This window comes from Bubalus kerabau, chromosome 14, assembly GCF_029407905.1.
Source record: "Bubalus kerabau isolate K-KA32 ecotype Philippines breed swamp buffalo chromosome 14, PCC_UOA_SB_1v2, whole genome shotgun sequence".
In the NCBI taxonomy this organism is placed as follows: domain Eukaryota; kingdom Metazoa; phylum Chordata; class Mammalia; order Artiodactyla; family Bovidae; genus Bubalus; species Bubalus kerabau.
The window spans coordinates 48,684,352-48,711,875 of NC_073637.1; the positions used below are offsets into that span (position 1 = coordinate 48,684,352).

Sequence of the window (27,524 nt, forward strand, 5' to 3'; positions counted from 1 at the left end):
TTGTGTTGGTTGTGAATATTTCAAAGTGGCTGCTCCTCACCCTACAAACAGCATTGCTGTGGGTCACCCAGAGTGCCCAAAAGTTACAAAAAGCTCAGACTCCATGGAAAACACCCTGAGTCAGTCTCTCCTGTGTCAAGAAATAGCCAAGCATACCTGAGACAGGTTCCCTCTTCAACTTTGCCAGTGCAGATTGCTTTCCATTTTGAATTTGCAGATCCACTTAAACTTTTATCTCTAAATATCGCAGCATGGGAGAAGGTATTATGACCTCCAAGTAGACAGTTCTAACTTAAAACTTTATATTTGGGGAGTACGGTCATCTTTTTCACTGGGAGAGGTGGGGGAATTAGTACCAAGAAGACTTTAGTGTAATTAAGAAATGTGCAATTTGCACAAGGAACCATGCAAACATTCACCAGCATATTAATGAGGTGGAAATACTGACCCATAATAGTTATCCAGTGCTTTTCAGGGAGATGGGCGAGATTACACATTCAGCCACTGACACAAGTCTACTTAACGCTGGGAAAGGCTTTGGCTTAGAGGCAAAGAAAGAAGGAATGTGCTGGTGGCACAAGCAGAAGTCACAAGACAAGTTCTTCCGTGGTTGAGTGGCCCGAAGTTTCAGAGTCTTTACTATTGAGAAAGAAATGATAATGTCTAAATTCTCAGCACTGAACTTGAGGACTGCTGAGGAGCGTATCGCACCACTGGGACCCTGATACCATTTTTAGCCAAACACTGTTGTGAGCAAGAATCTGGCAAACAAAATAATCAGGAACAAATGTGAAAGCCATTTTATTTCGTATTAATTTTTAAATCTGTAGTGTGGTTGTGCTTTTTCTTAAAAGAATATTTCTTTTCCTACAAATGCTGCTTTGGCTTCAGATTATTATAAAATTGCAATTACTTGCAATTACAAGCTGATATATCCCTTAACTCCAGTGTAAAAGATGGAGACTTCTGAAATGAAACGCTTGCTTCTACTTGGAAGAAGCAAGAGAGAATAGAGAAGAGAAAGACCTCTTATGCTAAATAAACAAGAAATACTTTAAATTGTTTTGCCCCTCAACTATCATATATCTCATAAATTTTTTCCAGGATTGGGTGAGAAGAAAGTTTCATCACAGAATTGTGTTCAAATCACTTCAGGTGTCTGGCTTGGGTCAGTGGAAACCGTAAATCCAGGAGACTTGAACTCATCCTTGTATTGTAGACATCTGGAAGAGAAAGAGGAACTTGCAAAGAGAATTGAAAGAGGGAGAGAGAGATGACTAAGTATGCTATCTGGTGAGAGAGCAAGATCCAAAGCCCGCGTGTCCTGATTCTGTGTTGTGAGTGGTACACAGGCAATGAACTTCAATGAAAGATGGTCTTTTCTCTGCAGCCTTGTGACTCAGAAGAGCTCCCTAAATCTCTCATTCAACTTGACCCAGCCATAGCCCACTCCCATACATATGACTTCTTCTGCATAGTGGATGTGACTATCTCTTAGGTGTTTATTGAAACATAATTCTTAGGTTCATGGTACTTGAACTTGTTTCCTTCTATTACATGCCCAAATATATTTCATGCTATTTAAGCTGTGTCACTCAGCAACCTAAAGGGTTGTCAATTAATCCTTATTCATCTGGCCTCTGCAAATTTGTATTTAATTCTTTAGGTTTTCCAAATAACCCCTGTATCTTATCTTTCTTCTTTGCGAAAATGATTGCAATGTTTTGTTCAACGATCCCAAGTTGACTTGAAACTCAAGTTGTCATCTTGGCTTTCATATCTGTGTCCTTCATTGTACCAGCCAGTCACATGGATGGACCTAGGGAATTGCTTTACGTGTCACAAAGTTCACAGGGCATATTCTCCACAATGTATGTTACATGAAAAAAAAAAGGTAATTATAAATGAAAACAGGGTCTGACATACTTTTTAGCCACTTGAAATCTCCATGGTTTTATTTCATGTCATTCTCAGAGCACATCTCTTTAGAATGCTTGCTGGCATGTTATTTTCCCATTTGAAACCTACAGCTGGGAATTGAACAATGCTTGGCAAATCAGCGAGGCCCAACAGTAAGATGTAATTTTAATTCACTTAGGCAAGAGCTGTATTTCACTGCAGCAAGTTGACAAATCATAGCCATCTCTGTAGGATGTCAGGAGTTATCTCTCAGTCAACTTTAATGATAGCCAGGGGTCTCAAAGTCGGCCAACATGAATTGGGAAGGAGCCAAGACCAGAGAGTAGAGTGCCAACCACGTAATGAATTTCATGCAGAAACTCCGTAGAGGTCTCAGCCACTTATGATTCCCACACAGTATCTTTTTCCAGCTCCACGTTAGGACATATGATCTTAAAAATATGTTTTTTTCTTTTTACTCTGGCTTATGTATTCATTTGAGAAGGCTTATAAGAATCAAATCAAGTTTACATATACATGAACCATATCATCTTTGTTGGAAAAGCAAAATGACCCAAAATTGAGGCTGTAGAGAAAAAGCCATGAAATAATCATTGTAGCCATGTCACAAAAGATAACCTAGCTAGGACATACCTGGACATACCATATTGGCACACTTTCCAATAGGATGCTTCAGAAGAAGTAAAATATATGGCACGTGGAATTTTCTGTGCATGACACTAATTTCTTGTTCCAAATGGTGCTCAAAGAAGGATCAATCTCAATCGCTTCCTTCTATTTGTCTTTTGGGATGATTTTTGTTTTTCATTTACAGTAGGCTATGTTAGCCTTTATTTGAATGATTCTGGAAACCTGGTCATTTGAAGGAATGTTATGCTAGCTCAGATCCATTTAGTTCAGTCGCTCAGTCATGTCCAACTCTTCGTGACCCCATGGACTGCAACACGCCAGGCCTCCCTGTTCATCACCAACTCCCACAGTTTACTCAAACTCATGTCCACTGAGTGGGTGATGCCATCCAACCATTTCATCCTCTGTTGTCCCCTTCTCCTCATGCCCTCAATCTTCCCCAGCATCAGGGTCTTTACAAATGAGTCAGCTCTTCGCATCAGGTGGCCAAAGTATTGGAGTTTCAGCTTCAGCATCAATCCTTCTAATAAATATTCAGGACTGATTTTCCTTTAGGATGGACTGGTTGGATCTCCTTGGTGTCCAAGGGACTCTCAAGAGTCTTCTCCAACACCACAGTTCAAAAGCATCAATTCTGCAGCACTCAGCCTTCTTTATAGTTCAATTCTCAGATCCATACATGACTACTAGAAAAACACAGCTTTGACTAGACAGACCTTTGTTGGCAAAGTAATGTCTCTGCTTTTTAATAAGCTGTATAGGTTGGTCATAACTTTTCTTCAAAGGAGCAAGCATCTTTTAATTTCATGGCTGCAATCACCATCTGCAGTGGTTTTCAAGCCCCCCAAAATAAAGTCGGTCACTGTTTCCACTGTTTCCCCATCTATTTCCCATGAAGTGATGGGACCAGATACCATGATCTTAGTTTTCTGAATGTTGAGTTTTAAACCAACTTTTTCACTCTCCTCTTTCATCAAGAGACTCTTTAGTTCTTCTGCACTTTCTGCCATAAGGGTGGTGTCATCTGCGTATCTGAGGTTATTGATATTTCTCCCAGGCATCTTGATTCCAGCTTGTGCTTCATCCAGTCCAGCATTTCCCATAATGTGTTCTGCATATAAGTTAAATAAACAGGGTGACAATATACAGCCTTGACATACTCCTTTTCTGATTTGGAACCAGTCTGTTGTTCCATATCCAGCTCTAACTGTTGCTTCTTGACCTGCATACAGATTTCTCAGGAGGCAGATCAGGTGGTCTGGTATTCCCATCTCTTTCAGAATTTTCCAGTTTGTTGCTATCCACACAGTTGAAGGCTTTGGCATAGTCAATAAAGCAGAAGTAGATGCTTTTCTGGAACTCTCCTGCTTTTTTGATGATCCAGCGGATGTTGGCAATTTAATCTCTGGTTCCTCTGCCTTTTCTAAATCCAGCTTAAACTTCTGGAAGTTGACAGTTCACATACTGTTGAAGCCTGGCTTGGAGAATTATGGTAGTAGCCTTTCATAAAGTTTATTGAACTTTAATTAGGGGTGAGCGAATAGTTCTGGATACTGTTAGGTGGGGGAAAAAAGAGCTCTTGACTAAGAAGTAATGAAATTTTAATCAAACCTGTTTAAAGGGTGGGGGTAAGGAGAAGGCAGCCCTGGCAGCTTAGAATCTAAATAAGCCTTGCTAGACCAGCTGAGTTATGGATGAAGAGCTGAGACAAACTTCCCAGCTCAGGTCTTCCCTCAGATCTCCAAGAGCTCCAGGTTTAAAAAGGACCAGTTATTACCATGAACTCTCAAAAATGCCCCTGCTTTCTAATAGTTAAGATAATTGACAAGCAGCCAGTACATCAGGGCTTCAGTTGTTCATGTGATTTACCTAATTTCCATTGGCTGCGATGAGGGACAAGAACCTTTCAGGTGGCTCTGTCATTCTTGGCCAGATTTAACCAAGAAAGCTCTTTTGCTGCTGGCCTCAGGTGGCTCAGACGGTAAAGCGTCTGCCTACAATGTGGGAGACCCGGGTTCAATCCCTGGGTCGGGAAGATCTCCTGGAGAAGGGAATGGCAACCCACTCCAGTATTCTTGCCTGGAAAATTCCATGGACAGGGAAGCCTGGTAGGCTACAGTACATGGGTTCGCAAAGAGTCGGATACAACTGAGTGACTTCACTTTCACTTTCATTCTCTCAGGCATGATTGAGAGAGACAATGTTGTTCTGACTTCAGTTCTCAGTAAATGAGTATTAATACCAGCCTGTGCCTCCTTCCGTCTTAGAACTTCAGCAAGTACACATTCTGTTACTCCCTGTCTCCAAGTCTACTTTGAAAGAATGGGATCAAGCATCTAAGAACACTGTCTCTCCTGTCAGTTCAGTAATGCTGTCCAGAGGCTGTGGCTGGAAAAGCTGCTGTTTACAACATAATCTCGATAAGGAAAGTGACCCCTGAAAACCATCTCCCCTTTCGCTCTTTCCAAAAATCAAAGGATTTTATTGCTCTAATTTTTACTTAGCAGGGAATATCTGTAGTTGTTACTAATTTAGAGTTCCAGGATGTTTCAGGGGCTTCCTGAAAGGCTCAGTGGTAAAGAATCTGCCTGCAATACAGGAGACTCGGGTTCTGTCCCTGGGTTGGGAAGATCTCCTAGAGAAGGGAATGGTTACCCACTGCATTATTCTTGCCTGGAGAATCCCATGGACAGAGGAGTCTGATGGGCTATAGTCTATGGGGTTGCAAAGAGTCGGACACGACTGAGAGACTAATACTTTCTCTTTTCACTTTCATGCTGCCTATCAGGAGCCTAGATGAAATACCCGAATTTGGGACTCCATTGCCCAGTTCCAGAGGAGAGGGAGGCTGTAGTATTCTCTGGAAAAGTGACAAGTAGCAACCATCAAGAAAGCTGGCAGATTAGCACGGTCTCACCTTTGTTTAGGGTGACCTGGTGGCTCAGATGGTAAAGAATCCATCTGCAGTGTGGGAGACTTGGGTTCGATCCCTGGGTCGGGAAGATCCCCTGGAGGAAGAAATGGCAACCCACTCCAGTATTCTTGCCTGGAGAATTCCACGAACAGAGGAGCCTGAAAGGCTACAGTCCATGGGGTCACAAACAGTTGGACAAGACTGAGCGACTTTCACTTTCATCTTTGTTTAAAATCAAGTCAAGCTAGCCTTTCAGTCAGTCTATTTTTATAATGGTTTACCTTTTAGACCTCAAAGGCCATTTGATTTCTGCAGTAGTTCTCTGTTCTTCTTTTACAGGAATACATCCCTTTCCTTTCAATCGTAATTTTTATGACAATGAAAGCCATGCAGATGAACTGGTTACATGTAATGAACCTTGTATATTCATTTTGAGAAAAAGATGTATAGGATTGTTGAGGAGTAAAAGAAAGACATGGGAAACGAATTCTTTTAGGTGGCAAGTTGTAAAGAAGAAAGAAGTATATCTGATTTTGTATACGATGTACCTTTGGGACAGTTTTCTAATATGTTGCCAATGTTTTTTAGTAACATCACAGGTCTTTGCTGTAGTGTTTTCCCCATTTGTTATAGACTGTTATTGAACTAGTGCAATTAAGCCCTGAAGTGTGTGCATTGAGAGAGCCTGCGAGAAAATACAAAGCCATAGATCTTGATTTACTTCACTGACCTGTGTAACTTTATGTCTGGGTTTTCCCATCTGAGATAGTTTGTTTTATAGAGAGTGTCACCAAAGACTTTTTCCTTCCAATTTATGGAAGAAAAAAAAGAGACATTATTAATAAATGACATGACTTTTCATCTGTGTGGTTTTCCTTCCATCTTTTCTGTCGACTACAGAAAGATGTCAGTTCTAAGGAGGATTTGCTGCGCCAGGGAACACAAAGTGTGGTGGAGATTCTGGGGGAGATTGGAACATGAGGTTGGACCACGTGCACTGGGTGGAGGTCCAACTCTCACAGCCTGGCTGCAGCCCAGTGCCCAGCCTCCTGGGGAACATGGTCCTGCCAGCAGCAGCCGTCTCCCCGTCCAGATGCAGCTGGTACTGCTGGAAGCCGGCCAGGGTGAACAGTGATGATATGCCCAGTTCTCAGCATTCCTCCACATGGACTTGGGGACAACGTGGCAGGGCCTGGCCCCAGAGCATCTGGAGCCTGACAGCTGTGCCCATTACCCCCTTTGGTTTCAGCTGCTATGAAAAGGTCATGAATTTCTGGCTGACAAAGCATTTATTAGGCTGGCATTTCTCAAAAGAGTTTATAAATGGTTCCAGGTGTGAATGCAGCTCCCTGGTTCAAGACCACTGTAGTGAGGCTTTTATGACAACAGTGATCCTCATCCTCATTCTGCTCTGTGCTCCTTCCTCTCTGTGTCTATTCCTTCCCTTCAGCCCTCTTTCTTTGGACATGTTTTAGAGAAAGGATATCAGTTACCAATTCCATGTATTTGCAGGGTAGCAAGTTCCAGATTGTACATGGGGTGTTGATTTAAGACATCAGTGAGGTTTTATGTTCTGTATTTCAGTTTGTCCATCTGATTGGTGGCTAACGTGATGACTTCAGAATATTAATAGACAAATATTTTCTGAACAACTCTTATATACAGAACACTGTTCTAGGTGCATCCGAGAGAATAAAGATGGAAAAAGTCCTACTCTTTGCCCCAGTCAAGAAGTCAGGGTGAAGTTGGACCAGGCAAGTCTAAGGCAAGTCTTCTGAGGATGCTCAGAAACGAGCCGGCCAAGTCCCGGCTTCCAAACGGGAACGTGTTTGTGACAGTGCTGCTCGTGAAATCGCGCCACACGGTGTGGCTGGTGCTAGAATCGCTCCCACGTGTGAGGACAAACAAGAAGGCTTTTGAAGAAGTCCCTCTTAGGTTCTGGCCAACCCAGCATCACAGGTGTTTCAACAAATGCCATGGTGTGCAGAAATATCTCGAGCACACCTGCTTTACAAGTAGGAGCTGGTGTTGATTTATGGTCTGAGCATTTACACCAAGTCTACCCATGACAAAGGAAAACCAGAAGTTATTGTGGATACCTGCGTCATTCTGCACTGGTCTCCTCTAATGCTTACTGAATCTGATTTGCAGGAACTCAGAATGTAGCGGAAACAAATTAGGCTATGATGCCTACTGTTTGAGGCTCAACTGTGCCTTGGAGGATAGCAAGAAGACATATACCCTATGCAGTGGATGCAAGGTTTTTATTTGCTTTTGATTTCACTTAACTGCCCAAGTGTCCTACGTAAAGTCACAGTTTCACACCTGGGTCTGAATCCTGATTCTGTCTCTTGGTAGTTCAGTGATCTTTCCTCTCTCCCTCAGTTTCCTTAGAATACTACTCTATACCTTATAGGGCTTTCAAGGGGACTAAATACGTTAATCAATAAAACATTCTTAAAACAGCACATGGTATATAATAAGTATGTGACTCGTGGGCTTCCCTGGTGGCTCAGTGGTAAAGAATCAGCCTGCCAGTGCAGAAGACACAGCTTCTTCCATCTCTAGGTTGGGAAGATCCCCTAGAAAAAGAAATGGCAACCCACTCCAGTCTTCTTACCTGGGAAATCCCATGGACAGAGAAGCCTCTGGGCTATAGTCCATGGGGTCGCAAAAGAGTCGGACATGACTTGGCGACTAAACAACAACAAAAAAATGTATATAACTCTTAGCTATTATTAATACTCAATATTTTTGCAAAATGGCTTTTTTTAGGAATCTTTCTCTGTCTTAGAATCTAAGCCTATTAAAGAGTAAACAGTCTTAGTTTAATGTTTAGGGTGTTAATATTGATGAACTGGCTTTTCTACTCCCACAGGCACCTCTTGTTTTCAACTGCAATCATGTCTTGGTGTCTATCATCATGAAATCCTCCTAGCATTCAGGAATGGGCAGTCTATCAGCGGAAATTGTGCAGACTCAAGTTTTGATGTCCTGGCTGAACTTTGAGGAATGGTCTGTTTTTTATTCTCATTTAATAAAGTATAGTTGTGGTAGCTCAAGACGAAAATGAAGTTCGGGTGCCAAATATTATTGTTTTTTTCTTGGTGGCTTCAATTGTGTTAAGAAAGAAAACATGCTCTTGCCAAAATATAAAGTATTTGCCAAGTTTGGATTTTTCTTCCAAACTGAACTGCAAATAACCTGCTTTCCTTGGCTAAATCTACTTAAGAAATAAACTTAAAATGTGTCTTTAATCAGATAGGACCAGATCATTACATCTTAGGATTTAAGAGAAAAGTTAAACTATGAAGACGGGGACTTAGGGGCTATTTTAACTGCTCCCCAAAGGTCCATATACACATATTGTTTTATAAGATGCTTTAAAAAAGTTAATATATAGTGAACATATTTCCACACATTCAATCATCTTGAAGAGTCAGAATGTAATGAATACACAGAACTCCCTTGTATGACTATTCCACTTTTTTTTTAACCTAATTCCTAACTATTGGATATTTAGGTATTAATTTTCTTACAATTATGTGTAAGTATTGTAATCATCATTTGATCAATGTGGTGTATGCTGTGGTAAATATTCTTAAGATAAATCTTTGTTCATACCCATGACCATTATCTTAGGATAAAGCGTAGACAAAAATTGACAAGTCAAATGTTATAAACATTTTAAAGCCATGTGCTACATATTCACAGATAATTTCAATATATGATAATGGCTACTGAAGGGAAATTTAAATTAACCCAATAAAAAGCTATGTAGAAAAAATCATAATAATTGCAGTTTGGCAGCTAAAATGTTTATTAAAATGGAGTCCATGGAGGCAAAAGTAATAAAGGGTAATCTTCAGTGCTCAGAAAAAGAATTGAATATTATTCTTCTGGAGGGACAAATTTATTGGTATTAGCCCTCTTGTTGCTAATATGATAAAAGTGAAAGAGGAGAGTGAAAAAGTTGGCTTAAAACTCAGCTTTCAGAACACTAAGATCATGGCATCTGGTCCCATCACTTCATGGCAAGTAGATGGGGAAACAGTGTCAGACTTTATTTTTTTGGGCTCCAAAATCACTGCAGATGGTGACTGCAGCCATGAAATTAAAAGGCACTTACTCCTTGGAAGAAAAGTTATGACCAGCCTAGACAGCATATTAAAAAGCAGAGACATTCCTTTGCCAACAAAAGTCTGTCTAGTCAAAGCTGTGGTTTTTCCAGTAGTCATGTATGGGTGTGAGAGTTGGACTATAAATAAATCTGAGCGCCCAAGAATTGATAGTTTTGAACTGTGGTGTTGGAGAAGACTCTTGAGAGTCCCTTGGACTGCAACAAGATCCAACCAGTCCATCCTGATTAGGAGATCAGTCCTGAATATTCATTGGCAGGACTGATGCTGAAGCTGAAATTCCAATACTTTGGCCACCTGATGTGAAGAACTGACTCATTTGAAAAGACCCTGATGCTGGGGAAGATTGAGGGCATGAGGAGAAGGGGACAGCAGAGGATGAGATGGTTAGATGGCATCCCCAACTTAATGGACATGAGTCTGAGTAAACTCCGGAAATTGGCTATGGACAGGGAGGCCTGGCGTGCTGCTGTCCATGGGGTTGCAAAGAGTTGAACACAACTGAGCGACTGAACTGAACTGAACTGAATGATGCCCTCTTTTTGCACGCTGAAGATTTTTCTTTTCTAGGTAACATGTGCCTTATGTCTTGTCTTTAGGTTGAAATAAGAAGTTAAGACAAAGCTTCCTTCTCATATATGGTCTTCATCCTTCTGGTAATATCCACATCAATTACATTTTAATGAAAGTATTTTAACTGCCATCCTCCTTGGCAGCTGCTGCTGTTGTCTTCCAGTATCAGCCTGTTTTGCTTTTAAGGGAACCCAGCCCTCTTCCTTCTTAGGTCCTATCATTTATATGATGCTGACCCCACCCTTTGTCATAACTCAAGGGTAGTTGTGTGCCTGTCAGGTCATTGAGACCCAGTTCTAAATCATGCATTGGCACTTTTAAGAAGGAGGTACCATCTTTCTTTTAGCATTATGTGCATAGTGTAAGGCAGTAAGAATCACACTAACAATACAACAAAGGTAGATGTGTTGGAGAGGCATTTAGCATACCTCAAAGGAGACTTTGTTGGCATTGAAGATATGCGTTTAAGAGAATAAATAGCAATTTAACAGAAAAGAGTAAAAAGGGACATGGACCCAAATACCTTCCATCAGAATTATGTACAGAGAGAAAAGCCAGACCCTAGATCTATATGAAAACATCATCATAACATGAAGATTTTGTTAGTTCAGCTCAGGATGACTGCTTGGCTAACAGTAAGTAGTACTCCCAGCAAAAAGTAAAGTAAGTAGGTAAGTAATAACAACAATAATAGTTGCCTTGAGTCCCATTTTCTTTGCTCCTAATGCAAAAGTTTTGGTTGCAAACATGGAATTGAGGGTCAGAACTGATTCTGCAGCATTTAACCAGAGAAGGTATGCAGAGGGGAGCGGAAAGCCTATGCTTCTCAAAATCTTTAGGAAAGATCTTGCTCTAAAGACTTCCAACGTGGAAAAACTAGCATTTCATTTCTGATTAGGATGTAGAAAGTTGCCAAAGACTGTCACACTCATCCTTCCAATGAGTACAAGTCCGATAAGCTACATGTCATAATAATTGAAAGCCTGACAGAAAGATGAAGATGCAAAAACACTGAAATGAACTAAATCTTAGGAAGAGATAATCTATTCTTAGGAGAAGAGTTATCCCGTGGCTGCTTTCATTCTTGTAGTACCAGAAATTGTTTTCCATCGGAGAGGGGGGTAATGAGAAAACCAGGTGAACTGCTCGTAAACTTTTAGTGGCCATGTATGGGTTGGCATGAGGGGTTCAGATTCCTAGGCGACACAGTTGCCTGTTGAGCTGTGCCCATCTACCAGTTCTTTCCTGGGAGAGCCTCACCAATTGTATGCAGCAGGAAAATGAATGTAGATGCAGAGCAGGAGGATTGAGAGAATTCCCCTGGAGGCATGCTGGCTCTTCTCTGGGTGGAAGGTAATGGCCCACCAGTACCATAGAGGAGGGCAGAAACGCAGAGCATCCTTTCCACCCTGAGACATAGAAACCGAAACAGTGCGAGGCAGTGGGCCACCGAAGATGGGGTGGGGGAGTGGAAGCAGGAAAGCTGAGAGAGGTCTCCCCCTGGAGCACACAGAACCCCCTCAGGATTCACTGACCTTCCACTGAGGACATGGCAGTGGCCAACAGAGGCTGAAGGTGAGGCCAGGAAGAAAAATCTTCAAGTTCATGGGACCCCCAGCAAGTACAAGGCAATGACTCCCCACATCTTTGCATAGACATAAGGTAAGTGATATTTAATGTAAAATTAATATGTTCATTTTCTTATTGCCTTATAACTTGACTTTCAAAAAATTCCTTTCTGTACAGTAGGTTTCTCTCTCAAAATTGGAGAAACTGCATATCAGCCTAGAATCACAGATAAGTGTTTATATATATATATATATATATATATATACACACACACACACACACACCACACTTCAATACATCTTGCACAGAATTTTCTACACAAATTCTTAGGCAGTGATGATGATGCAGAAACACCTCATACAATTCTTGCCAAACAGTTATTGGATTTTTCACATGAAGACACACACACACACAAATGAGTTTATTAACTGTAAGCTTGAGTCAAGAGTGCTGGGAGAAATATCAATAACCTCAGATATGCAGATGACACCACCCTTATGGCAGAAAGTGAAGAAGAACTAAAGAGCCTCTTGATGAAAGTGAAAGAAGAGAGTGAAAAATTTGACTTAAAGCTCAACATTCAGAAAACGAAGATCATGGCATCTGGTCCCATCACTTCATGGGAAATAGATGGGGAAACAGTGGCTGACTTTATTTTTTGGGGCTCCAAAATCACTGCAGATGGTGACTGCAGCCATGAAATTAAAACACGCTTACTCTTTGGAAGGAAAGTTATGACCAACCTAGATAGCATATTCAAAAGCAGAGACATTAGTTTGCCAACAAAGGTTCGTCTAGTCAAGGCTATGGTTTTTCCAGTGATCATGTATGGATGTGAGAGTTGGACTATAAAGAAAGCTGAGCACCAAAGAATTGATGCTTTTGAACTGTGATGTTGGAGAAGACTCTTGAGAGTCCCTTGGACAGCAAGCAGATCCGACCAGTCCATCCTAAAGGAGATCAGTCCTGGGTGTTCATTGGTAGGACTGATTTTGAAGCTGAAACTCCAATACTTTGGCCACCTCATGCGAAGAGCTGACTCATTTGAAAAGACCCTGATGCTGGGAAAGATTGAGGGCATAAGGAGAAGGGGACGACAGGATGAAATGGTTGGATGGCATCACCGACTCAGTGGACATGGATTTGGGCGGACTCCGGGAGTTGGTGATGGACAGGGAGGCCTGGCGTGCTGCGGTTCATGGGGTCACAAAGAGTCGGACACGACTGAGCGGCTGAACTGAACTGATGGTAGTTATTTACTATTCACTACATAGAAGTGGATCATCATAAAGGTCTTCCTCCTTGTCTCTTTACCCATGGTAGGCTGAGGACAAGGAGGAAGAGAAGGGGTGGGTCTTGCTACTGTTGATGCAAGTAACACATAGTGAGGTCAAGCAAACTGAAACATCAGAGTTTGGAGCACAGAAAGTTTTATTACAAGGCCATGCAAGGAGACAGGTGGCCCATGCCCTAAAAGTCTAGAACTCCCCTGAAGCCTTTAAAGTACTTTTAAAACCCAGGTGAGGGAGGGGACTCTCACTGTCTGTGGTCAGCTTGTGTACAAGTCCCTAAACAGCCAATGGTGTAGTAGCAAGGTGGTGTCACAGGGATTAACATTATCAGTCCTTCAGTTCCAGGAGGCCTGGGGCTATGTGCTCATGGTCCTCAATAGCTAACACATTCCACTGGGGGGAGGTGTTTGGAGGTAGTGGTTTAAATCTGCCAAACAGCTCAGGAAATGTGCATCAAATACTATTATCTAGGTACTTCAGAGAGGAGCTAAAGCAGAGGTTATGTGGGAAGGCCTGTCCTGGGAAGGCCCCATAGGGTCTTGTTGAGTTACACTTTCTCAGGAGTAGAAGAGATGGAGGAAGCGGAAGGGAAGGTAGGTGAGGTGGGCACACTCAGTGTAACTTTTCAGAAATGCATCGTAATTTCTATCTGACTTTCTTGCTTTTTCGTTTGTCTAAAAATATTTCAATATGGTACCTGTCCTTTTCCCACCATTTGATTTCATTTCAGTGCGCATGTCATGGGGGAGTCCATGTCCTAAGAGAAGTCAGAGCAGTCTTGAATAGTCAGACCCTCCTGCCAGATTGTCTAATGTAAATTTGTCTGCTGGCACTGCTTCTTCTACATCTTCTTCTTTATCATCTGACACTGGTTGGGGAGTGCTCATCTCCATCAAGCTGAATTCTGTTTATTCATCGATGTGGTGTCCATTAGCTCTTGAGTTTCTCCATGATTCATATCTTGACACACCCCTGACCCCCCCTTTGCCACGTCTACAGTCTCATTCCTGACTTCCTTGATTGGCTCTGTTGTAAATTCTGTGAACTCATACACAACATCTGGAACAGTTTTTGCTGGCAGGAATTTATTATTTCAGGTTTGATGGCTTTCACATTTTTTCCTTCAGCAACTATGGTATCTTCAATGCTGTAATCCTTCCAGACTGGCACGATGATCTCTCTGTCAGGGTTCTCTTCCATAGTGTTGAAAACTTTTTCCATAGAGTACTGTGTGTAATGAGCCTTGAAGCCCCTTGTGATCCCCTGATCTAGAGGCTAAATTACAGACCTGGTGTTTGGGGGCAACTAGATCACTTTGTAAATGTTGGCCGGTTGCATTGTCCAATATTAAAAGAACTTTAAAAGTCAGTCTGTTACTGGCAAGATACTTCCTGACGTCGGGGATGAGCATTGATGGAACCAACGCAGAAAAAGGTCTCTCGTTGTCCAAGCCTTCTGGTTGTACAACCAAAAGACTGACAGTTGGCATTTACCATCTCCGTTTAAGACTTGAAAGTGAGCAGCTTCATCGGTAAAGGCAGCCTTAATCGTAAACCCAGTTGCATTTGCACAAAACAGTAGAGTTCTCTTCTTCCTTCCTATCTTAAATCCTGGTGCTCATTTCTCTTCCTTAGTAGTAAATGTCTCTTGTGGCATTCTTTTTTTTTTTTCCCCAGAACAGGACTCCTGTTCAGGCAGAAATCCTTTCTCCTCAATAATTTTCTTAATGGCACTAGGGAACTGATCAACTACGTCTCTGTTGGCAGAAGCTTCTTTTCCTGTCTTGATATTTTTTAAGCCAATCCTTTCTCTGAAATGATCAACCATCCTTTGCCGGCATCAAAGTCTCCAGCTTTAGATCCTTCACCTTCCTTTTGCTTTTTCTCAAGTTTTGTTAATCTATGAATATTCCTTTCTTATAGTAATCCTGCAAGTACATAAAAGCTGCATTTCCAATATGAGATAAACAGATGCTTCACAAAAAGTGCAAGGTTTTCACACCTCCTGGGATAGCTGCAGTGATGATTATGAATTTTCTTTTGTTTACAATGGTCCTTACATACAATTCTTTTATCTTGAAATGGTGGGCAATGCAGACCTCAATCCACAATATACATCCTCAAAATATTAAAAATAGAACTGCCATATGACCCAACAATGTCACTTCTGAGCCTATTTCTGAAGGAAATGAAATCACTATCTTATCTGTGCCTCCATACTCACTGTAGCATTAAGTACATTAACCAAGATTTTGAAACAAACTCTGTGTCTATTCATGGATAATGAGTAAAGAAAACGAAGTATCTGTCTATCTAATACCTACCTGTCATCTGTATCTGTGTATCTAGATATTATACATAATGGAATATTATTCAGTCTTAAAAAATAAGGAAATCCTGTCATTTGTAACAACATAGATGAATCTTGAGGGCATTATTTTAAGTGAAAGAAGTCAGACAAAAAAAGACAAATACTGTATGGTCCTGCTTACGTGGCAAATCTAAAGAAGAAAAGCAAACTCATAGAAGTAGACAATAGAGTGGCGGTTGCAGGGGGGAGAAATGGGTAAAGGTAGTCAAAGGCAAAAGGTTCTAACAAGTAAGTTCTGGGGAAGTAATGTAGAGCATGGGGCTATAACTAACAACACTGTATTCTACATTTGAAAGTTGCTAAAAGAGTAGATCTTAAAAGACCCCATCACACACACACACACAAACTGTAAGCATGTGAGGTGATGGATATGTTCATTAATTGTACTGTAATCATTTTGCAATATATTCAGTTCAGTTCAGTTCAGTTGCTCAGTCGTGTCCGACTCTTTGAGACCTCATGAATCGCAGCACGCCAGGCCTCCCTGTCCATCACCAACTCCCAGAGTTCACTCAAACTCATGTCCATCAAGTCAATGATGCCATTCAGCCATCTCATCCTCTGTCATCCCCTTCTCTTCCTGCCCCCAGTCCCGCCCAGCATCAGAGTCTTTTCCAGTGAGTCAACTCTTTGCATGAGATGGCCAAAGTATTGGAGTTTCAGCTTTAGCATCAGTCCTTCTAATACTTGTACATTAATATATGTTATTTATACCTCAATTTTTAAAAAATGTTTATTAATTAAAAATCACTAGCAATAAGAGAAATATGATTTTGAAAGTAATTAACATGCAAAGATTCCAGTCCTGGCTAATGGAGAGCTTAAATATTATCCAAGAAGAAGACAAAGAAGCACCTTACTAAAAGTAGAGTGAGTGCACTTTGGTAAGACATCTGGAACTCAGAAATGTAGGTTTTATGCTACTACAGGATGCAAAAGCAATTATTTTTCAACTATTTTGGGGTTCAGATGCCTTTGAGATTCCATCAAAGTTATGATCTCTGGCCCAAAGATATATATATAACCTATGTACACACAATATCTGACATGCTATAAAAGAGCTTGCAGAAGGAAATGGCAACTCACTCCAATATTATAGCCTTGAAAATCCCACAGACAGAGGAGCCTGGTGGGCTACACTCCATGGGGTCGCAAAGAGTCAGATATGACTTAGCGACAGAACTTTAAAGAACTTCATGAAAGTGGGAGTGTCATGGATTCCTTGGAGGTTATCCATGGACTCCTGGGATTCCACTGATACCAGGATAAAAAATGTTTTCCTAAATCCTCAAAGCCATAGAAATTTGCAGCACCAAGAAGCTGCCTTTTACTACTAAAGAAGACGGTCATATTTCTTTCTCTCTCTCTCTTTTTTTTTTTACTTTTTACTTTCTATTGGAGTATAGCCAGTTAACAATGTTGTGATAGTTTCAGGTGAACAGCACAGGGACTCAATCATACTTATACAAGTATCCATTTTTCCCGAAACTCCCCTCCCATCCAGGCCGCCATATAACATTGAGCAGAGTTCCCTGTGCTATACAGTAGGTCCTTGTTGGTTATCCATTTTAAATAAAGCAGTGTGTACATGTCCATCCCAAACTCCCTAACTATCCCTTCCCCCTATTCTTTCCCCCAGCAAGACATGGTAATCTTTCTTAACAGTATTTTTTATAGCAGGCTTGCTGCTACTGCTGCTGCTGCTAAGTCACTTCAGTCATGTCCAACTCTGTGCGACCCCATACATGGCAGCCCACCAGGCTTCCCCATCCCTGGGATTCTCCAGGCAAGAACACTGGAGTGGGTTGCAATTTCCTTCTCCAATGCAGGAAAGTGAAAAGTGAAAGTGAAGTCGCTCAGTTGTGTCCGACTCGGTGCAACCCCATGGACTGCAGCCTACCAGGCTCCTCCATCCATGGGATTTTCCAGGCAAGAGTACTGGAGTGGGGTGCCATTGCCTTCTCCGATAGCAGGCTTAGATTTATTTAAAAAATAGAAGATAGTAAGGATAGTTCCCATACATCCCAAATCCAGTTAACATCTTCCATGACTATGAAACCAACATTGATACATTATGACATTACCATTAACAAAACCCCATGCATTACAGGTTTCTTCATTTTCACCTAGTGTCCTTTTCTATCCTGGGATCAATACATCACATTACATGTAGTCATCATATTTCCTGAAGCTCCTCGGGGCTGTGACTGTTTCAAAGACTTTGCTGTTTTTGATGAAGAGGGTCATGTTTCTTTAGTGGTCTTTCTAAATACTGAATTGCAATTTTGTAAGAACATTTCATCCTCCAGTTCCTATAACGTTTCCACTAGCTGTAGCATGTCAGATCCTACCAAACCTTCTGCTAGTGTTTTCTATCCATACTGGTGAGAGTGCCCATTGCTAATGATAATTATCCATTTCCTGTGATCCTAAAAATGGGGTTGAGCTCAGTGGCCTGGGGATTCTCACTGGGAAAATGAACCCACCTCTAAATCCAAGTCGCTCTGCGTCAAAGGATCAATCAGTGTGTAGACATTACCAAGACTGTGTTTCTCACCATTCTCACTTGGTGGAAATATTGCCTGTAAGGTCATGTGTGTAAAACTGCTCCTGGATATGGAAAGAGAGATCAGAGCTACAGGCTGACTGGTATTTGTGTTTTTGACCAGTGTGGAAAATTATCTGTGACTAATTTGTTTTTTTTCTTGATCCCAAGTCATTGGCCTAGCTTTATCTTAGACTATCTGTGAATGGATGTAATCTGACCTAGTTTTTCCAGTAAATGAGTATGTATTCCACTCTCTGCCTTAGGTAAGGAAGAGAACATTCAGATTTTTCACTAAATATTATATCCACGACCTATCTGTTTCCAACTTTTTTGAAGAAAGAAACCTCTTTAGGCTAAGCATATCTCAGAAGCGTTGCATGTTAGTTTCTTCTTTTTGCTCCCTAACTCCTTATTTATAGCTTCAAGATATTGGCAGGAACAAATTCCTTCAGCTATTTTTTGCATAACGTTGTCTAAACACTTTATTTTGGGGCCCCCTTTTTTCCCTCACCCATCTACTTGTAGTGTCTGTAAAAATAGAGCCTCAAGCTGCTTAAAGGCAACCACTCTGCAGTATATCCCTGAATCTTTAATTAAAACAACAACAGTCCTTAGGTTATTTAGGAGAATACCTTAGGAATGGATGCTGAAAACTACTCCCAAGTTGGCCACCGAAAAACTGAGTACCCTTTGCTAATTAGTATGGGTCACAGGTCATCCAGGAGGATACCTCCATTGCATGACTCGAGGTGGGTCATGGCTCTTGCACGAAGATTATTCAGTTATGTTTACTCTGTTGTAATCTTTGAGAGGAAGGCCACATCCCTATGCAAAGTTGGGATGTCACTTGAGGGGTGAGGTTACTTATGATGTGAATAGGTAAAAGGAAACAAAAGGCAGCATGTGGTTGAGTCCTAGGCAAAATTGAAGGTCTAGCCCTCATAGTCCTGACCAGCATCCCCTAGAATTAGCTGCCTGTCAGCACTAGTAAAGGAAATTTTAAAACATACATGAGTTTCTAAGCTCATGTCCAGAGTCTGAGTCTGTAAGCATGAGGTGAGTTCTATCATGTGAATATTTTAAAATATGATCTGACATTTCTGATACATGTTCATATTTAGAATTACTTCTTATACCAGTGTCCATAATCCTTTTGCATCATTGATGCCATTCATAATCTGATGAAAGCTATGGGCCAATTTCTTAAAGAAATGCATATATACCCTCCAAAAATGTATGGGGAGTGGATCATCTAAACACCATGTCTGATCACATCTCTCTGTTGCCTACAAGTACCCAGTGATTCTCCTATAACTTATTGAGGTCACACTCCTTTACATGGCTTTCTGGGTCTTTCAAGACTACTTCACCATGTCCTTCCAAGTTTCCTCAAGTTTTTAAGCAACAGTGAACTGTATACTGCTACCTGAATGTGTTTTTAGCCTCTTTACCTTGGTTGCTGTGCCTGTTGCCTGGGATTCTATTCTCTTTCCTTCCCCAACCTATGATAGGTGACTATTCATGGATGCCTTTAGATTGAATTCAGACAATTCTTCCTCCAGAATTTCTGATCCAATCTCCCTAGTCCACTGCCCAAAGTGTATTCAGTTCTCTTCATCTGTTCTAACATAGCATCTTGTGCGTATTTCTTTCTTAGCACATACTATTCTGAAGTTTTCTGTTTAGGTGACTGTCTGGCACAACGTGGGGAGATAAGTGAGAACAAGAAAGTTACGTTCATCATTTTGTCACCTAGGCATTAGATAGTGCCTACCCAGAGTTTTTCCAGTAGTCATGCATGGACGTGAGAGTTGGACTATAAAGAAGGCTGAGTGCTGAAGAATTGATATTTTTGGACTGTGGTGTTGGAGAATACTCTTGAGAGACCCTTGGACAGCAAGGTCAAACCAGCCAATCCTAAAGAAAATCAGTCCTGAGTATTCATTAGAAGGACTGATGCTGAAGCTGAAGCTCCGATATTTTGGCCACCTGATGTGAAGAGCCAACTCACTGAAAAAGACCCTGATCCTGGAAAGATTGAAGGCAGGAGAAGAAGGGGATGACAGAAGATGAGATTGTTGGATGGCATCACCGATTCAATGGACATGAGTTTCAGCAGACTCCGGGAGATGGTGAAGGACAGGGAAGCCTGGTGTGCTGCAGTCCATGGGGTGGCAAAGAGTTGGACATGACTGAGCAACTGAACAACAATACCCAAAATTAGCACTCAGTGAGTGTTTGTTGACTGAATACCTAGGAAGAATTTGGAAGACTTGGAAAGGTAAATTCAGGCAGGATTGATTCAATATGCTCTTTATGACATGGAAGCAGAGTAGCAAGTTGGAAGCAACTTTTTGGTGAGGATCATGCGTTAATGTAACTGAACATTTGAAAGCAGAGGCAACACTGTATCTGGCCAATCAGAATATCTAAATTCAGACTTCTTTCACTTTTCTTTTGTTATCCCCCAACTTTAGTAAAAATCATATTTAATCATAGTAGCTCATTCCAGTATTCTTGCCTGGAGAATCCCATGGACAGAGGAGCCTGGCAGGCTACATACAGTCCATGGAGTTGCAAAGAGTCAAATATAACTGAATCGGTATTTGTTAATGCATACACATTCATTCAAAAATTATTTGTGAAGTGCCTATCAGCATTTACCTTTGACTAACTTAAGTCTTATTCTCTTCAAGAAAAAGCCCTAACCTACAAAAAAATTTTTTTAATTCATCAGAAAGTTCTTTCTCACCCACCAAACCACTCCACACACACACACACACACACAGATACACACACACGCACACACTAAGTGGATCTGGCTGCCGGAGGTGTGACTATGGAAAGACTTTCTTATCTGAGACCCTGATGCTTTTATGGTAATGTAGAAGAGTTCTGAGGCTGCATCTGACATCAGTCTTGGCAAAATGCTAACAGGTGAAGCAGGAAGCTGAGGCCCTTTTGCCTCTTCTGTTTTTGACATTTACTTTCCTCTTCATACCACCAAATGGGTAGTGGTTCATCAGGGGATATATTTAGCAACCTGCAAAAAAATTACTGTACTCTGGAGAGAGGAAGGGGTGAGTATGGGTGGTATTTTTTTAAACTCTATTATTATTAGAGAGGTTAGATTTTTTTTCTATTTTGATAGTTGTTGTGCAAAGCAGCAACCTTAAAACCATGCAGTGAATTATGAATCAGAGTATAAGAGCACGAAGCAGTCTTCTAGAAAAGTCTAGGACAAGGTTCATTGTTGTCTTCTGTCATGAGTGGGATGTGAAGGACATTGATGGTGGCTTCTTCCCTTGTCTTGCTCCACAGGCCGTGGTGCACTATGAAGGAAGCTCTATCTTAGGTCTGGGGACTAGATGTCTCCTAGCAAGGTATTTGTCTGCAGAGGTCAAAAGAAGTATAGGCAGTGTCCACATCATGCAGGGACAACAAGGTCTTGGTGGACCAGAGATTCTGTGGGTCATGTCAAAACTGGAGAGTGAGTAGAAGCATAAGAAAATTCCAGGTGATGAAAATGTGTCAGGGAAGTTAAGAGAATAGGATCATCAGGAACATACAGTGGCAAGAGCAGTGAACCAGAACACTTCATTCAAATAAAAGTCAGTGGATGTCTCTTCTGTCTGTGGTGGTGTAGCTGGTTGTGGGGGGCTTCCCAGGTGGTCCTAGTGGTAAAGGGTCTGCCTGCCAATGCAGAATATGCAAGAGATACAGTTTGGTCCCTGGGTCAGGAAAATCCTCTGGAGTAGGAAATGGCAATCCACTCCAGTATTCTTGCCAGGAAATTTCCATGGACAGTGCAGCCTGGAGAGCTACAGTCCATGGGGTCACAAAGAGTCAGACATGAATGAACGACTGAACACACACACACGCTCACACACACACACACACACACACACACACACACACAGCTGGTAGTGGACCAAACTTACCATCAAGACAACTAGAAAAGCAGCCAAAAAAGGCGGTTTGAATAAATGGGTTAGGGGCCTAGACTGAGAGGAAAGAGGAACTTCATGGGGTAAGTACAATATTCTGTGCCCCACTTTGCCTGAGGAACATTTGCCTATTCGTTAAGCTCTGCAGGGTAAGGGCTGAGAAGCTAGGCAGAGAAATGCCCAAAGAGGCAGGGATCTGGCAGAGCTCTTGGAAATCTCATGGTGACAAATAGACAAATATCAGGTTTGGGCCCATGAAGGCAGCCATGACTTGAGACAACAAGATTCTGGAGATAAGATGCTGAAGGGAAGAGACCATGGGTAATAAACTGAGTAAAATTCACAGGATAAAAACCAAGTTTTGGTATCCTTCCAGTACTGAGGGGACATAGATTAAAATTGATACACCATGAAGGAATAAGTGTCTATTAAACATCCCAAATTCTTATTTGGGACCCCTGAAAGGTTAGACTCAAGACTATAGGCAAACAGAAATAGAGAAAACTTTCGGTCTTAAATCTAGCTTTGAGATTGCTACTGGGAATGAGATAATCTACCTCACCAGTTTCACCACTCTTTTCTCCTTGAACCTGTTCAATCAGTCGTGCTCATGTTCATTTGCTAAGTTGTGTCTGACTCTGCAACCCTACGGACTGAAGCCTGCCAGGCTGCTCTGTCCATGAGATTTCCCAAGCAAGAAACCTGAAGTGGATTGCCAGTTTCTCCTCCAGGGGATTTTCCTGACCCAGAGGTCCAATCCATGTCTCCTGCTTCTCCTGCATTGGCAGGCAGATTCTTTACCACTGAGCCATCTCAATGCAAAGATGCAAGTGACTCTCAGGGACTTATGAGGCTAAGACAAAATAGTATATCTTACACCTGCCCCTTTTGGAATGTTCTCTGTCAACATGTCCTCTTTGGGAAGCTGTTTCCTTCTCATGATGTCCTACTACCTTGATATCATAATGTGTGGGAAGTGACTCCAGCTAGCTCTCATCTTTACCAGCTATCCCAGGAAACAAACATATGAGTAACAGAGTCAGCTCCCCAGAAGATACCACATGGAGAAGAACAGGAGCCCCAGTCATATGGGTCTCTTTGGTTCTATCTCAATCATCTCCAGCTATTTGAACTGCCACAGCTATGACCCTAAAAAGCATGAAAAAGAGATGAAGTATCCCTTCTGGATTCTACCTGAATTCCTGGCCCCCAAAATCATGATAATAAATATCATCATAATAAATTATTATTTTCTTATGAAACTAACTTTTGGAGTGGTTTTGTTTAGCAGCAGTAATTAATGAAAGCATGTCCTATTTGGCTACCTGCCAGATGACAGAGTGAGTAACATCATCTCTGCAGGAAAAGAACATCATTCAAAATGTTTACAGTTTTTCATAGGCAATATCTGGCATTCAATCAAAAATTATAAGTACTATCAAAAATAGAACAAAGAAAGAAATGAATAATAGTGCAAAACTACAGGTGGTTCAAAATTGGAACTAGTCAGATACAGACTTTAAAATAACTGTCATTAATATAATTCAAGAGAAAACAATATGGAACCTTTCACCAAAAACCCTGAAACCCAGTTTTAAAAAAGAATCAACTGTAAAACCAAAAAACACAATAACTGAATTTAAGAGTTTAAAAAACTAATTTAGCAGCTGATTGAGCATAGATGAAGAGATTAGTAAGCTGGAAAATGTAAGAAGAAAAACTCATTATTAGTGTATAGGAATGCAAGGGATTTCTGTGTGTTGATTTTATATCCTGCAACTTTACTATAGCCATTGATTAGTTCTAGTAATTTTCTGGTGGAGTCTTTAGGGTTTTCTATGTAGAGGATCATGTAAAATCAACACACAGAAATCCCTTGCATTCCTATACACTAATAATGAGAAAACAGAAAGAGAAATTAAGGAAACAATTCCATTCACCATTGCAACAGAAAGAATAAAATACTTAGGAATATATCTACCTAAAGAATCTAAAGACCTATATATAGAAAACTATAAAACACTGGTGAAAGAAATCAAAGAGGACACTAACAGATGGAGAAATATACCATGTTCATGGATTGGAAGAATCAATATAGTGAAAATGAGTATACTACCCAAAGCAATCTATAGATTCAATGCAATCCCTATCAAGCTACCAACAGCATTCTTCACAGAGCTAGAACAAATAATTTCACAATTTGTATGGAAAAACAAAAAACCTCGAATAGCCAAAGCGATCTTGAGAAAGAAGAATGGAACTGGAGGAATCAACCTACCGGACTTCAGGCTCTACTACAAAGCCACAGTTATCAAGACAGTATGGTACTGGCACAAAGACAGAAATATAGATCAATGGAACAAAATAGAAAGCCCAGAGATAAATCCACGCACATATGGACACCTTATCTTTGACAAAGGTGGCAAGAATATACAATGGATTAAAGACAATCTCTTTAACAAGTGGTGCTGGGAACTCTGGTCAACCACTTGTAAAAGAATGAAACTAGAACACTTTCTAACACCATACACAAAAATAAACTCAAAATGGATTAAAGATCTAAATGTAAGACTAGAAACTATAAAACTCCTAGAGGAGAACATAGGCAAAACACTCTCTGACATACATCACAGCAGGATCCTCTATGACCCACCTCCCAGAATATTGGAAATAAAAGAAAAAATAAACAAATGGGACCTAATTAACCTTAAAAGCTTCTGCACATCAAAGGAAACTATTAGCAAGGTGAAAAGACAGCCTTCAGAATGGGAGAAGATAATAGCAAATGAAGCAACTGACAAACAACTAATCTCGAGAATATACAAGCAACTCCTACAGCTCAACTCCAGAAAAATAAATGACCCAATCCAAAAATGGGCCAAAGAACTAAATAGACATTTCTCCAAAGAAGACATACAGATGGCTAACAAACACATGAAAAGATGCTCAACATCACTCATTATCAGAGAAATGCAAATCAAAACCACTATGAGGTACCATTTCACACCAGTCAGAATGGCTGCGATCCAAAAGTCTACAAGCAATAAATGCTGGAGAGGGTGTGGAGAAAAGGGAACCCTCTTACACTGTTGGTGGGAATGCAAACTAGTACAGCCACTATGGAGAACAGTGTGGAGATTCCTTAAAAAACTGGAAATAGACCTGCCTTATGATCCAGCAATCCCACTGCTGGGCATACACACTGAGGAAACCAGAAGGGAAAGAGACACGAGTACCCCAATGTTCATCACAGCACTGTTTATAATAGCCAGGACATGGAAGCAACCTAGATGTCCATCAGCAGATGAATGGATAAGAAAGCAGTGGTACATATACACAATGGAGTATTATTCAGCCATTAAAAAGAATACATTTGAATCAGTTCTAATGAGGTGGATGAAACTGGAGCCTATTATACAGAGTGAAGTAAGCCAGAAAGAAAAACACCAATACAGTATACTAATGCATATATATGGAATTTAGAAAGATGATAACAATAACCCTGTGTACGAGACAGCAAAAGAGACACTGATGTATAGAACAGTCTTATGGACTCTGTGGGAGAGGGAGAGGGTGGGAAGATTTGGGAGAATGGCATTGAAACATGTGTAATATCATGTATGAAATGAGTTGCCAGTCCAGGTTCGATGCACGATACTGGATGCTTGGGGCTGGTGCACTGGGACGACCCAGAGGGATGGAATGGGGAGGGAGGAGGGAGGAAGGTTCAGGATGGGGAACACATGTATACCTGTGGTGGATTCATTTTGATATTTGGCAAAACTAATACAGTTATGTAAAGTTTAAAAATAAAATAAAATTAAAAAAAAAAAAAAAGAAAAACTCAGATTGAAAGTGGGAAAAAACAAAACCGTAAGGTATGAAAAAGATCATAAAAGACATGAAAGACAAGAAAAACACCAACTATATAACTGCCATCTACAAGAAAAAGAGAGGTGAAAATAGGCACCACAATATTTGAAGAAAAAAATGGTTGAGAATTCCCTAAAATGGAATAATTGATATCAACCCAAAAATGCAAAGGTATTTATAAAGCCCAGGCAGAGCAAATACAAAGAAAAGCACATCTAGACACTTCAAAATAAGCTGCTGAAAAAAAAAAAAAAAAAAAAACAAGAAAAAGAGAAACTCGGAAAAGCATCCAGGGTAGAAAGGATCAAACTTCAAACATTGATTCAATTAGATAATCAGCTGACTTTTAAATAGAAAGCATTGAAGCCAGAATGTAATGGAAAGAATATTTAAGTCTCTGAAACAAAAATGATGGCAACAGAGAACACTTAACCCTGAAAAAATATCCTTCATATGTGAAAATGAAATAAGGACATTTCAACGCAAATAAAAACTGAGGAAGTTGATTTCCCATAGGCCTACATGAAAAGAAGTGATGAGAATTCTTAAGGAAAAAAGAAAGACTCCATGTATGGATGTAAAAATACAAAAATGAATGAAGAAACACTCATTACTTCAGTCAATATCATTTCATGTCTACTTTGGAAGAAGATTCTACTGTACGTCCGTCTTTGCCTTCAAACACAATCTTTGTATTCAGGGACAATCTGTTACTTAGACTGGTATGATTCATTCCATTCAGGTCTCATCTCTTTTATTTGAACATACCAGGAAAATTTCTACATCAAGGTCTTTCCATTTTTTTTGTACCTTCTGCCTTGAGTGCTCTTGCTCCAAAATATCTGCACGGTGTGTTCCCTCACTTCTTTCAGAATCTCACTGTGACCATCCCAGCTGGTGCTTGCCAGACATCTGTGTCTAAAATGTCAAAGCCTTCATATGAGAACTTTAGAGCCCCTTTTTCTTTACCATTCACCACTATCTAATAAACTACAGATTTTTCTTCTTGATATTATTATTTTCCCCTAATAAAATAATAATAATGTATTATTATATACATTATGGAGAAGGCAATGGCACCCCACTCCAGTACTTTTGCCTGGAAAAACCCATGGATGGAGGAGCCTGGTAGGCTGCAGTGCATGGGGTCGCTAGAGTGGGGCACGACTGAGTGACTTCACTTTCACTTTTCACTTTCATGCATTGGAGAAGGAAATGGCAACCCACTCCAGTGTTCTTGCCTGGAGAATCCCAGGGACGGGGAAGCCTGGTGGGCTGCCGTCTATGGGGTCACACAGAGTCAGACACGACTGAAGCGACTTAGCAGCAGCAGCAGCAGCATATACATTATAATAATAATAAAATGTAACCTCTAAAACGGGAGTTTTCATTATTGTATTCCTAGTGTCTATAGCAAAGATAATAATCTACTTAATAAGGGACTTCCATAGCATTTCTACTGCTGGTAGTATGGGTTCAATCCCTGGTCAGGGAACTAAGATCCCACTTGCTGCATTGCACAGCCAAAAAATAAAATTAAGTTAAAAAATAGTAGTCTATTCAATAAATATTTGTCAAGTTAATGAATAAATGAGTTGAATACAGTGGATGGCTTATATTTGAAAAATAGAAGTGTAATGCAATCGGAGGAAAGTAACATTTCTGGATTTTCAGAAGATGGGAAGGTCACAATTGGTAAGTATGATCTCCAAGGCCATGGTATTGGAGCTGTGTCTTTGAGGATGGATG

General features: G+C 40.7%; 1 long non-coding RNA gene across 1 annotated transcript; it reads left to right on the top strand.

Moving 5' to 3' along the window:
• The first annotated feature begins 7,616 nt into the window (after positions 1 to 7,616).
• Positions 7,617 to 8,534, top strand: LOC129627252 (uncharacterized). The gene is made up of 2 exons (XR_008702509.1): positions 7,617 to 7,724; positions 8,343 to 8,534. It is a non-coding gene; the product is annotated as an uncharacterized LOC129627252 (long non-coding RNA).
• Positions 8,535 to 27,524: the final 18,990 nt, after the last annotated feature.